Here is an 11,589-nt window from a genome sequence, read left to right on the forward strand (position 1 = left end):
GGGCTTTAGCAGATGTGTGGATGTGGCCCTCGGGGACCAGGGTTGGTGGTGGCCTTGGCAGTGCTAGGTAAAGCTTGAGCTCTTCGATTTTAGAGGGCTTTTCCAACCTAAATAATTGCCTGATCTCCTCAGCCCTGGCACTGATGGCAGCTCACCCCACATGTTATCAGTGTCGCACATTTTTCATCTTTTATGAAAAATCCTTCCCTTAGGATTTTTCCTCCTGAGAAGCTGAGAGGCCTCAGGAACAAAATGTAAACAATGGTTATCTGCTGCTGTGGAATACAACAGGTGCATCTGTGATTGGCCCATGTTGGTTGTTTGTAATTAATGGCAAATCAGTCAGCTGGCTCAGACTCTCTGTCCGAGCCACAAGCCTTTGTTATCATTAATTCTTTTTCTATACTTAGCTAACCTTCTGAGGAAATCCTTTCTTCTATTCTTTTAGTATAGTTTTAATGTAATATATATCATAAAATAATAAATCAAGCCTTCTGAACCATGGAGTCAGATCCTCATCTCTTCCCTCATCCTCCGACCCCTGTGAACACCATCACATTATCAGGGTACAGGGATGGAACCAGATGATCTTTAAGGTCCCTTCCAACCCAAACCATTCTGAATTTCCATGACTCTCTGAGCACCCTCCACGTCCTGCTGCTCCCCCTGTCACCCCAAATCCCATCCAGCATGGACATCACAGGGACACCTCCCAGGCTGCCACCGTGGCTGGGTGAGGGTTGGGAGCTCTGTCTGACAATCCCTGCGAGGGCTGCTCAGCCCCGTGCTGAAACAAAACCCTGTGCTGTGTGTGCTTTGATGATAACACTCCTCTCTTAATAACCAGGGCAGAGTGCTTAGAGCCATAATTAATCCTCACAAGGCCTCCCGTCCTGCAGATCCAGTGAGATCAGACCCCTGTGCCGACGGCAGCCTTTGAAGTGCCCTGGGAGCTGGCGTTTCAAAGGGATGGATCCAGCCCAGCACAGGGGACATGGACCCATGGCCAGCCCTGCCAGGGATGCTGAGTGCTGGGAGGGTGAGGCAAAGCTGAGCTGGCACCTGTGTGAGCACCTGGAGCTGTGGAAAAGGCTGGGAAGTGAACATCCAGCTCTCTTTCCCGGTGAGATCCTGGGGATGTGGGCACTGTGGCTGGAGCAGCAGCATGGGGAGGGCTGGTGTGAGGTCCCACAGCCCTGTTTGCTCTCCTGGCAGCTTGTGTGGGTGAGAGGGGAGTTATCCATGGCACGGGGAGCTGGGCAGCAGAAGGGAGAGGCTGCAGGGTGTCCAGAGGGACAGCGATGACCTTGTCCATAATTTGGCCGTGGGTACTCACCGCCAGCAAGGCTGGGCTGATGGCGACCCAGCACAGCTTCCAGAAGAGCCCTGGGGTGAAGCCCAGCATGGCTTTGACATCGTGGGAGAACCTCTGGATCCCTGCCAGAGGAGAGAGCCCTCAGAGCCCCGGGATGTGGGGTCAGGGGTATCCACATGGACACAACTGCTCCCATCCCATCCCTCTGCTCCCATCCCAGCCTGGCCAGGACCCCCAGCCAGGACCCAGTGCCCGGGATTTACTCACCTGTGCAGGGCCACACACCCCTGTAGGTGGCCACAGAGTGTTTTCCAAGACAGAGGAATGCAGTTTCTTACCGTAAAACCAGGAGACAGCGATGGTTTCCAGCAGCACCACTGCCAGGATGGAGCAGCCAGCACCGAACTCCTCCAGCAGCTTCACCACGTAGGCTCCCCCCTGGAGCAGCAGGGGGAGGCTGCAGAGCCCATGGGGTGAAGGAGGGGATTTGGAGGGCCAGGGCAGGGTGGTGGCAGGGGGACTCACGTAGGTGAGGGTGCTGAGGGAGCCCAGGAAGCAGACGGTGATGAGGCCGAGGACGAAGAGCTCCCGTCGCCCTGCCAGGACCTGGGGGTACTCGTCCATCACGGCCGTGATCACGGCCTCCAAGCCTCCAAACTGCAAAGGAATGCTGGTGAGGGGTGGGGAAATGGGGTGTGGAGACTGCCCTGCTCTCCAAAAACATCCACATGGCAGAGCAGGGATGTTCGGTCTCATCCCATCGCATCCCATCCCATCCCATCCCAAGGCCATAAACTCCCCTTGTCACCCCATGGGACATGGCCACCCTGGTCCCTGCTGGGGACACAGCTGGGCTGTCCCCTCCTACCGTGCTGTCCAGCCCCAGGGTGATCATCATCAGGAAGAAGATGATGGCGAAGAAGGTGGATCCCACCATGTTGGCAATTGCTTCAGGGTAGGTGATGAAGAGGAGGCTGGGCCCTGGGAGGGGACACTGGCTTGGTTGGCTGCTCCCTGGCACAGCCCTGGGCGTGGGAAGAGGCTGAAGGAGGGAGGAGAACCTTTATCTCTGGCCACATCCTCCACCTCCACGTCCCGCATCTCGGCCATGTAGCCCAGCACGGTGAAGATGACGAAGCCCGAGAGGAAGCTGGTGAGGCAGTTCACAGCACTGGTGACCAGGGCATCCCTGGGGGGCAGAAAAGAGGCAGAGACCCCACTCCAGGTCAGGCCTCACCCTGCTCCAGCTGCCCTGGCCTTGCCCCACTCCAGTTCCCTCTCCTGGCACATCACACCAAACCATCCGTGAAATGGGGAAAGATGCCCAGGCTGCAGCCAGCGGGGACCAAGGATGTGGCAGTGGGGACCAGGAGGTGTTGGGATGTGACAGTGGGGACCAGGAAGTGTTGGGATGTGACAGTGGGGACCAGGATCTATCGGGATGTGGCAGTGAGGACCAGGAGCTATCGGGATGTGGCAGTGGGGACCAGGAGGTGTTGGGGGCACCAGGATCTATTGGGATGTGGCAGAGGGCACCAGGATCTATTGGGATGTGGCAGTGGGGACCAGGATCTGTTGGGATATGGCACAAGGGACCAGGAGCTGCCACAATGTGCCTCCACTGCAGCTGTGCCCACTGGGATGGACCCTCACCGGTAGCAGTTGTTGTGGAAATGGTTGTAACTGGCCAGAGCAAGGAGGACTCCAAATCCAGGGCCCAAGGAGAAGAAAATCTGCGCAGCAGCATCGACCCAGACCTGGAGAGAGAAACAACAGGAACATGGGCAGGGCAGGAGGTCCTTGGGGCTGGGATGGAGCTGGGAGGTGCCCCACAGAACCAGTGGCACAGGGATGGGGCTGTGCTAAGAATGTCCAGAGAGGAGGGTGCAGAGCTCCTCTCCTGCTGCCCCATGCCCCCAGGAGATGTCCTGGGCCCTGAGGAGCTGCTGTGGCATGGAGTGAGCTCATTCCCACCCTGGACACCCAGCAGTGTCCCCCTTGGAGCAGGGATGGATGGATGGATGGATGGATGGATGGAGGGGAGCCCTGAGCCTGCCGTGCCCACTCCTGCCTGGCACATTCAGTGCTGGCAGCCCTCATTACCTTTAATGAGAATTCTCAAGTGCTGCCTGGTAATTACCCACAGGAAGCCCATTGTCAGCCCAGGGGGGAGCAGAGCACAAACAAAACCAGCCAGAATGAGATGGGTGATTCAATTACGGATTTACATTTCCAAGAGCCTGTCCAGGGGCCGTTTCTGTGGGAACAAGGGCCCCACTGCCCTGTGGTGTGGCCAGACCCATGGGCAGGGCTGGGTGGGTGTCCTGGGGGGGGGTTCTGGGTGCTGCCATGCCCAGATGGGTGGGTGGGTGTGTGTGATGGTGTTCACAGGGGTCATAAAATGAGGGGAAAGATGACGATCTGACTCCGTGTTTCAGAAGGCTTGGTTTATTATTTTATGATATATATTATATTAAAACTATGCTAAAAGAATAGAAGAAAGGATTTCCTCAGAAGGCTAGCAAAGAATAGAATAAGAAGGAATGATAACAAAGGCTCACTGTGATTGGCCATTAATTAGAAACAACCAACATGGGCCAAACAAAGATCTACTTGTTGCATTCCACAGCAGCAGATAATCAATGTTTGTATTTTGTTCCTGAGGCCTCCCAGCTTCTCAGGAGGAAAAATCTTAAGGAAAGGATTTTTCATGAAGGATGTCTGTGACAGGGGGGCTCTGGAGGGCTGTGGGTGCTCCCACCCTCACTCACCTCAGTGCTCAGCAGCTTGCCCCAGTCTGGGCGCAGGTAGAACACAACTCCTCTCCAGGCTCCGGGTAGGGTGGCCCCTCGGATGAGCAGGATGAGCAGGACCACGTAGGGCAGCGTGGCTGTCACCCACACCACCTGGAAGGGAGGCACTGTCACCCTGTGTCACCACTGACCACCCAAACCCTGCGTTGGGCTCACTCAGGGTGGCCTCAGGGACAGGGGATGGGGAGGAGGTGACATCCCCTCTTGGGGAAGGCAAGATCCTACCAGGTCCCTCTGGCCCTGGCAGGGCAGTGCTGGAGCTCTCTCACCTTCCCAGAGGTTTTCACCCCTTTCCAGAGGCTGAAGTAGACGATGGTGAAGATGAGGAAGAGGCAGAGGAGCAGCTGCCAGCGGATCCCCCCGATGTCATACAGACCCCCGGATTTCTGGATCTCCAGCACCTTCCTCCTGCAGGATGGGATCCCCGGGGCTGGGAGCAGGCTCAGCTCCAGGCAGGCAGTCCCTGAGCTCCTCAAGAGCATTCCCACCTCAGAAACCCCTCAGGAATGTGCCCAGCTCACACCCTTGCACTCACGTGTAAAACTCCTCGGCGGGGGACCTGGAGAAGTTGGTCCAGGTCACGTTGCTCTTCCCAAAGTAGTTGGTGCAGGCAGGGGTGTTCCAGGGGTTGTCACAGCTGGCCCAGGGCAGGGTGCCCGAGAAGGACGAGTAGAAGTAGTAGAGAGCCCAGGCAATGATGGTGTTGTAGTAGAAGGAGACGTAGAGGCCGATGATGCAGATGGCAAAGCCGATGCCTGGGGGAAGCAGGATCGGGATCAGCTTTGGGACACAGCCATGGGGACCTGCTGGGGCTCAGGGTGTCACCCCAGCTGGGGCGGTCTCTCACCTTTAAAGATGGGGCAGATGCGCTTCCAGATGGGGATGGCGCCTGTCCTGTGGAACTGCCCCAGGGCCAGCTCCATGTAGAAGAGGGGCACCCCCCCAAAAACGGCCATCAGCGTGTAGGGGATGAGGAAGGCTCCTGTGGGGGGGAGCAGAGCAGGGTGAACACCAGGGGACCATGGCACTGTCACCTCCCTCCCTCCTGGCACTGCCCCAGCAGGTCTGGATGCGTTTGTGAGAAGATTTGGAGATTATCTGGTCAGAGGAACTCAGAGATGTGAGACCCTGAGATGTGGTCAGAGGAGTTCAGGGATGTGAGACCTGCTTGGTGCTCCAGCTTTCTGTGCTCCCAGCCCTTGCTGGGGAGGCACCAATTTGGCCAGCATGGAACAAAGAGCCACACAAACCATTGGGACACAGAGGAGGGGACACCCAGCACCCCTCAGGTCTGGCAGAGTTTTGGAGGAAAATCTGACTGAATGTGCACAGCCACCCCAAGACACATCATTAGCGCTGTAATCTGCATTATTCATTACATCCTCATTTTTACTGGGGCTACACTTGTACCCCATGGAGATTTTGGGAGTGGAACTGCTCTCTGAGTTCTGCTGGGATTAGTTAATTTAGGAGCCCCCACGGCTCCTCCCTGTGACAGATGTGAGTGTGGTGCACCCCAACATTCCCAATATCCCCAAAACCCTGAGCACCTCTAGCATCTCTGGTACCCCCAGCACCCCCAGTATCCCCAAAACCCCCAGCACTTCCAGCATCCCTGATATCCCCAGCACTCGCAGTATCCCAAATCACCTCCCAGTCACCTCCAGTATCCCAAATATCCCCAGCACCCTCCTGCACCCCCCCTGGCAGGGCTGGCCCAACAGGACCAAGTGTTTTCAGTGTTTTCCCTCCAGGCAGAGCCTGAATTGTGGGTGAGCCCAGTGCTGCCCATCCCAGTGTCCCCCCTCCATGGGGCTGTGCTCCCCCAGAGCTGCTCCCTGAACTCCTCACCCTCCCATGTGTGTGGAGCAGGTGGAAACCTCCCACCCGAGCCACAGGCACGCAGAGGGGCTCAGCTCTGCTCCCAATCCCACAGGAGCAGCTCACAAATAACTCTGTTTCAACGTGGGCACCTGGGATCCACAGTTTTGCCTTGAGTATGGAACTAATTACCTCTTTCTAATTTTCCCAAGCAGTGGAGGATGCTCCCCCCGAAAGCCAACTTTGGCAATTAAATCCGCTGCGCTTCCCCAAACAGCACAAAATCCTCATCCCTCCTTTTTCATTTCCATGTGAGGGGGGTTTCTATCCTGCTCCATTCCCAGCAATTTATTTAGTTGTCATTTACTGGAGTTTTTTTTCCCTTTGTGGTGTTTTTCTGTGTCTTTGCTTCCCATTGATCCCTCAAAGCTGGGGCTGCTCGTGATGTCCAGCACTGCCAGCCAGGATCCACAGCAGGAGGATGGGATATCCATGAGGATGATTTTAAACCAGGAGCAGCTTCCCACAGTCCCAAAATCATCAAGTGTGTGAACCTCCCAGCCCAGATTTATGGATCTTTATCCTTTTTTGCAGTTTGGACCATGCTGATTTTCCCTTTGTGATCCTAGAGCCGCTAACGCACCTCTAACCCCACTGGGGAAGGAGGGGAAGCCCAGGGATGGAGGGAAAGACCAGGAAAAGAGGGAAAGACCAGGAGATGAGGAAAGGACCCCAGGGAAGGAGGATGGAGGGGGTGGAGGAGCATTTTGAATGAAGAAAGACACAAACAGAAAAGAGACAGATGTTGGGAGAAGTTGGGTCGGTCTTTAAACCGCCCTGTCTGAAGTGGAGCAGCTGCAAACAAAGGAGGAGAAGAAACAGTGAATCTTTCAGGGTGGGAAAGATGGAAAACGAGGAAAAAGGCATCTTTTCTCCAAAAAGGAGACTTGAATAAGCCCAGTGGTGTCCTTACCCCCTCCGTTCTGATAGCAGATGTAAGGGAACCGCCAGACGTTGCCCAGATCGACGGCGAATCCCACGACGGAGAGGAGGAAATCCATCTTTTTGCTCCACTTGTCCCTGGGGTGGGCCTGGGGGTTCGGGGCTGCAGGGCTGGCAGGGGGACGCAGGCAGGGCTGCTCTGCCATGCTGCCACCCGGGCAAATCCTGCAGGATTCAGGCTGGGTAACTTGGGGAGGATTTCTGCGTGCGGCTGATGACAGCTCCGAGGAGGGGAGGGTCGGGCTGACTGCGCTTCCCCACCTCCCGCTGGAAACCCACGGCACGGAGAGCAGGGAACAGAGCTGTGCTCTGATCAAAGGCAGCTGGGGAGGGCAGCCCCTGAGCTCGGGGACCAGCCTGACCCTGCAGGGACTGGAAAATCCTACAGGGACCAGCCTGACCCTGCAGGGATCGGTATTATCCCATAGGGACCAGCTTGACCCGACAGGGATCAGCATCACCTCATGGGGACCCTGCAGGGACCAGCATCATCCCACAGGGATCAGTCTGACCCTGCAGGGACCGGCATTATCCCATGGGGACCAGCCTGACCCTGCAGGAACTGGAAAATCCTACAGGGACCAGCCTGACCCTGCAGGGACCGACATTATCCCATGGGGACCAGCCTGATCCTGAAAGGGACCGGCATTATCCCACAGGGACCAGCCTGACCCTGTAGGGACCAGCATTCACGTCATGGACCCTTCAGGACTGATTATCACTCACATGGACCCTGCAGGGACCAGAATTATCCCATAGGGACCAGCCTGACCCTGCAGGAACTGGAAAATCCCACAGGGACCAGCCTGACCCTGCAGGGACCAGCATCACCTGACGGGGACCCTGCAGGGACTGGCATTATCCCACAGGCACCAGCCTGACCCTGCAGGAACCAGAATTATCCCATAGGGACCAGCCTGACCCTGCAGGGACTGGCATCACTTAATGGGGACCAGCCCAACCCTGCAGGGACCAGCATCACCTCACCTTGTGTGAATAACCATCACCCCGTGTGTGCCACCCAGGGGAGGGGATTCCAGCTCAGTTTTTGGGGCTGAGGTGGTAAAACAGGACTGTGTTTCCTCCTGACAGATCCCTATTTCTCTCTCCACGGTGTGTTTTGCTAAGGAGGTGACATTGATGCCGGCAGGGGAAATTCGGGAATCGTGGGGTGGTTTGGGATGGAAGGGACCTTTAAAGGTCATCTCATCCATCTGGGCTCGACAGGTCTCTCTGGGGTGTGAATTGCTGGGGAAAAGCCACACGAAAATGAAATAACTTTAGCAGGATGGGATGGCAGCGTCCCTAAAGCCACCGCTCTGCCCTGTGACAGCTCTACAGCAAAATTCATTGCACAGACCTGGGGTCACCGGGTTCTCCCGGGGCTTTGGGGGCCTTTCCCAGCCTTTCCCAGCTTTAGTTAAAAGCAGCTCCAGGAGAGATGGGGCCGGATCTGCGGCTCCAGGGCCGTGGTGAGCGGGTTGCTGTGACGACGGTGACATCGTGACGCAGCTGCCCGGCACAGGGAAGCCTCTGGACACTGTTAATCCCCCAGGCACACACACGGGGACCCGTCAGAAACCTCCAGTTAAAAGCACATTTGTGGTTTTTTATTTTTTGTTTTGTTTTGTTTGTGTCTGGCCCTGGCGGCTTTGGCTGTCGTAGGATGGAATCGCACAGTCGTGGAATTGTTCTGTTACAGACATGTTTTATGAAAAATCTTTTCTTTAAGATTTTTTCCTCTTGAGAAGCTGAGAAGGTTGAAGAAGAAAATGTAAACAATAATTATTTGCTGCTGTAAAATGCAACAAGTAGATCTGTGATTGGTATCATGTGGTTGTTTCTAATTAATGGCCAATCACAGTGAGCTGGCTTAGACTTTCTGAAAGTCAGGAGCTTTTGTTATTATTCTTTTTCTATTCTTTGCTAGCCTTCTGATGAAATCCTTTCTTCTATTCTTTTAGTATATTTTTAATATATCATTTTAATATAATATATATCATAAAATAAAAAAACAGCCTTCTAAAACATAGAGTCAGATCCGCATCTCTTCCCTCATGAGACCCCTGTAAACACCACCACAATCAGCTCTTTCTCTGCTGCTGGCCCCTCTTTTCTCCGGGTGGTTTACATGGAATGGAACAGTGGGACAAGTGGGAGACCCCTCTGTGCCCACATCATGCCCCTGCTCAGGAGGGCTCAGCAGATGGGCTCAGGCACTGCCAGGGCTCTCAGAGGTCTGTGGGGAAGCAGGGACAGCCCCAGCATCCTTTGAACACTGCACAGGGACCCCTTTCCCAGTGTGAAGCAGCGGCTCTTCAAACTCTGACATCCATTTAAAAGTAAGCTTTCTCTCCTGAAGAGTCTCTCATTTCCCTCACTGAGCTGTTAAATCACGCTCGGGGGGGCAGAGCTGGGCCTGCAGGGATGTCCATGGCCGGAGCTATTCATTCCCAGAGCCGCTCCCAGCCGAGCCGTGCCGGGTTTGCAGCGCAGGGATGCTCACGCTGCTGCTCTCCGGGATCTCGCTGTGCTCAGGCACGGCCCCAGCACGGTGGATGCTCCTCTCCAGCCCGGGGCTGGGCAGAGCCGTCGGTTCGGTGCCTCCATGGCCGGCAGAGCCCCCGGGCTGGCTGGGGAATGAGCCGTGAACGCTGCCGGTGCTCCCCAGGAGGGGCAGCGCTGTCGGATCCATCAGCGCAGAGCTTTGACATCTCCGCTGCTTTTGGGAGCTGCAAGGTGGAAAGAGCTGCTGGACACGGGAGGAGGGCAGGGGAGAGGGGTCCTGGGGAGGTCATGGAATGGTTTGGGTTGGAAGGGAACTTAAAGATCAGCCTGTGCCACCCCTGCCATGGCAGGGACACCTTGCACTGTCCCAGCTGCTCCAAACCCCATCCAACCTGGGCACTTCCAGGGATGGAGCAGCCACAGCTTCTCTGGGCATCCTATACCAAGGCCTCCCCACTCACAGGGAGCAATTCCTTCCCTGTATCCTGTTTCTACACCTGAGACACTGTGGTCAGCCAGTCTGTGCACTGCCTCGCCCTCTTACTTCTGCTTTTTCCCTGTTATTTTCCTCGTTCAAAGCACAAATCACTCCAGACTCAAAATGCAGAGTTTAAATCCAGTTCCAATCAGATTTAAATTTGAATATCCCTTGCTTTAGAAGTTGTTTCTAAACACCAGGATGACTTGATTAGCAGAATGCTTTTATCCCACCTGCTCAGCCATGCAGGGGAGTGAATTGTGGTCTTAAAACAACGATCCTGCTTAAGCCTCAGAGGCAGCAGTGGGAAGTTTAATTTAATTAGCATGATACTCGGAGATGTAACTCAATCACATTAAGTATAGATCAACGTGCTCTCATTTAAGCTCTCCAAGCTCCAGAAAACAGGGGCCAATCATCTCCCACCTGGCCTTAATCTGGAGAGAAGCAGAATTTTCCAAGGAAAAGGAATCAGCAAGGCTTGCGGGGAGTTTGTCCCTGTGCTTTTTTCAGATTTTCTCCCAAAGATTCTGGGACCCATCTGGTCCAGCAATCCCATTCCCCCGAGTTGCATTTGTGCTAAATGGGTATTTAACAAGCAAATAAACAGTGAAAAGCAAACAGAGGAGAGGGAAATACAGGTACAGCCCAGGCTTCCTCCTGGCCCCTGGAAGGCACAGAAGGAACAGAATTAATTTGGATTAATCCCGAGGCCAGAGCTCCCTCCTGTTCTCCTGCCAGACTGGGCAGTGCAGGGAACTGTTGGGGAAGATGAAACAGGAAAGCCTTATAAATATGATTGCCTGGCAAAAGATTTTGAGAATATGGAAACTATAAGCGAGATTGAAATGAAAGCAAGCTTTGAGATACCCTGGTTTCTGAACAACTGGAAAACAATGGTGTGGCTGGCTAAAGGTGATGCTCTTTGATGAGACAACACAGTCTGCTTGCAGACAGGCCCAAGGGTCCGAGCAGACCCTGCCAGCTTGGCAGAAGGGGCCCAAAGAGGAGTTTTTAGGGTTTAAAATGTAACACAGTATGGTAATGTAATGATTCTTATAGGCTGTATGGAAATGCCATAGGATTTTTATCTTGTACTAGATTGGCTAGTGAGAATCAGAATATTCAACACAGAAGAAGATTTATTGTATTGTAACAGGAACTTCACTCTCTTACACTTTTGCCCTCTTACCCTTTTATGCTCTTACTCTTTTTACTCTCTCACCCTCTCATCCTGTCTCCCCCTCTCTTCTCTCAGGCCTGCTCTGAGCTGTGGCTGCAGCTCCCAGCAGGGCCCTTCACCCTTTGCAATAAACCCCAAATCCCAAAAGGCCCCTGCACCCAGGCCCTTTGCAATAAACCCCAAATCCCAGACCTGGCTGCAGAGATCTCTCATCTCTGTCCGTCCAGACCGTGCTAGCCCTGACGCTCCTACAGGGATCCATGGGGATGATGTCCCTGCTGTCACCAGAGCCACCGAGGATGCAGCCCAGCTCTGGGGGCTGCCGGGGGTGTCCTTGCCGTCCCTGCCGGGATGGAGCCCCGGTGCAGCGGGAACAGGCGGGGCCGCGCCGTGGCCGCTGCCCTGGCACCGCCGCCGTTTGTAGTTATTGGAAACCGGACTGCGGAGGAGCGAGGATGCTGTTTCTATG

At 54.8% G+C, this 11,589-nt stretch overlaps 1 pseudogene; it reads right to left on the reverse strand.

The window, feature by feature from the left end:
- Positions 1 to 876: 876 nt before the first annotated feature.
- LOC135454526 (sodium-dependent serotonin transporter-like) lies at positions 877 to 7,097 on the reverse strand (annotated as a pseudogene).
- Between the last annotated feature and the right edge of the window lie 4,492 nt (positions 7,098 to 11,589).

This window comes from Zonotrichia leucophrys, chromosome 15 (assembly GCF_028769735.1).
Source record: "Zonotrichia leucophrys gambelii isolate GWCS_2022_RI chromosome 15, RI_Zleu_2.0, whole genome shotgun sequence".
NCBI classification, from domain to species: domain Eukaryota; kingdom Metazoa; phylum Chordata; class Aves; order Passeriformes; family Passerellidae; genus Zonotrichia; species Zonotrichia leucophrys.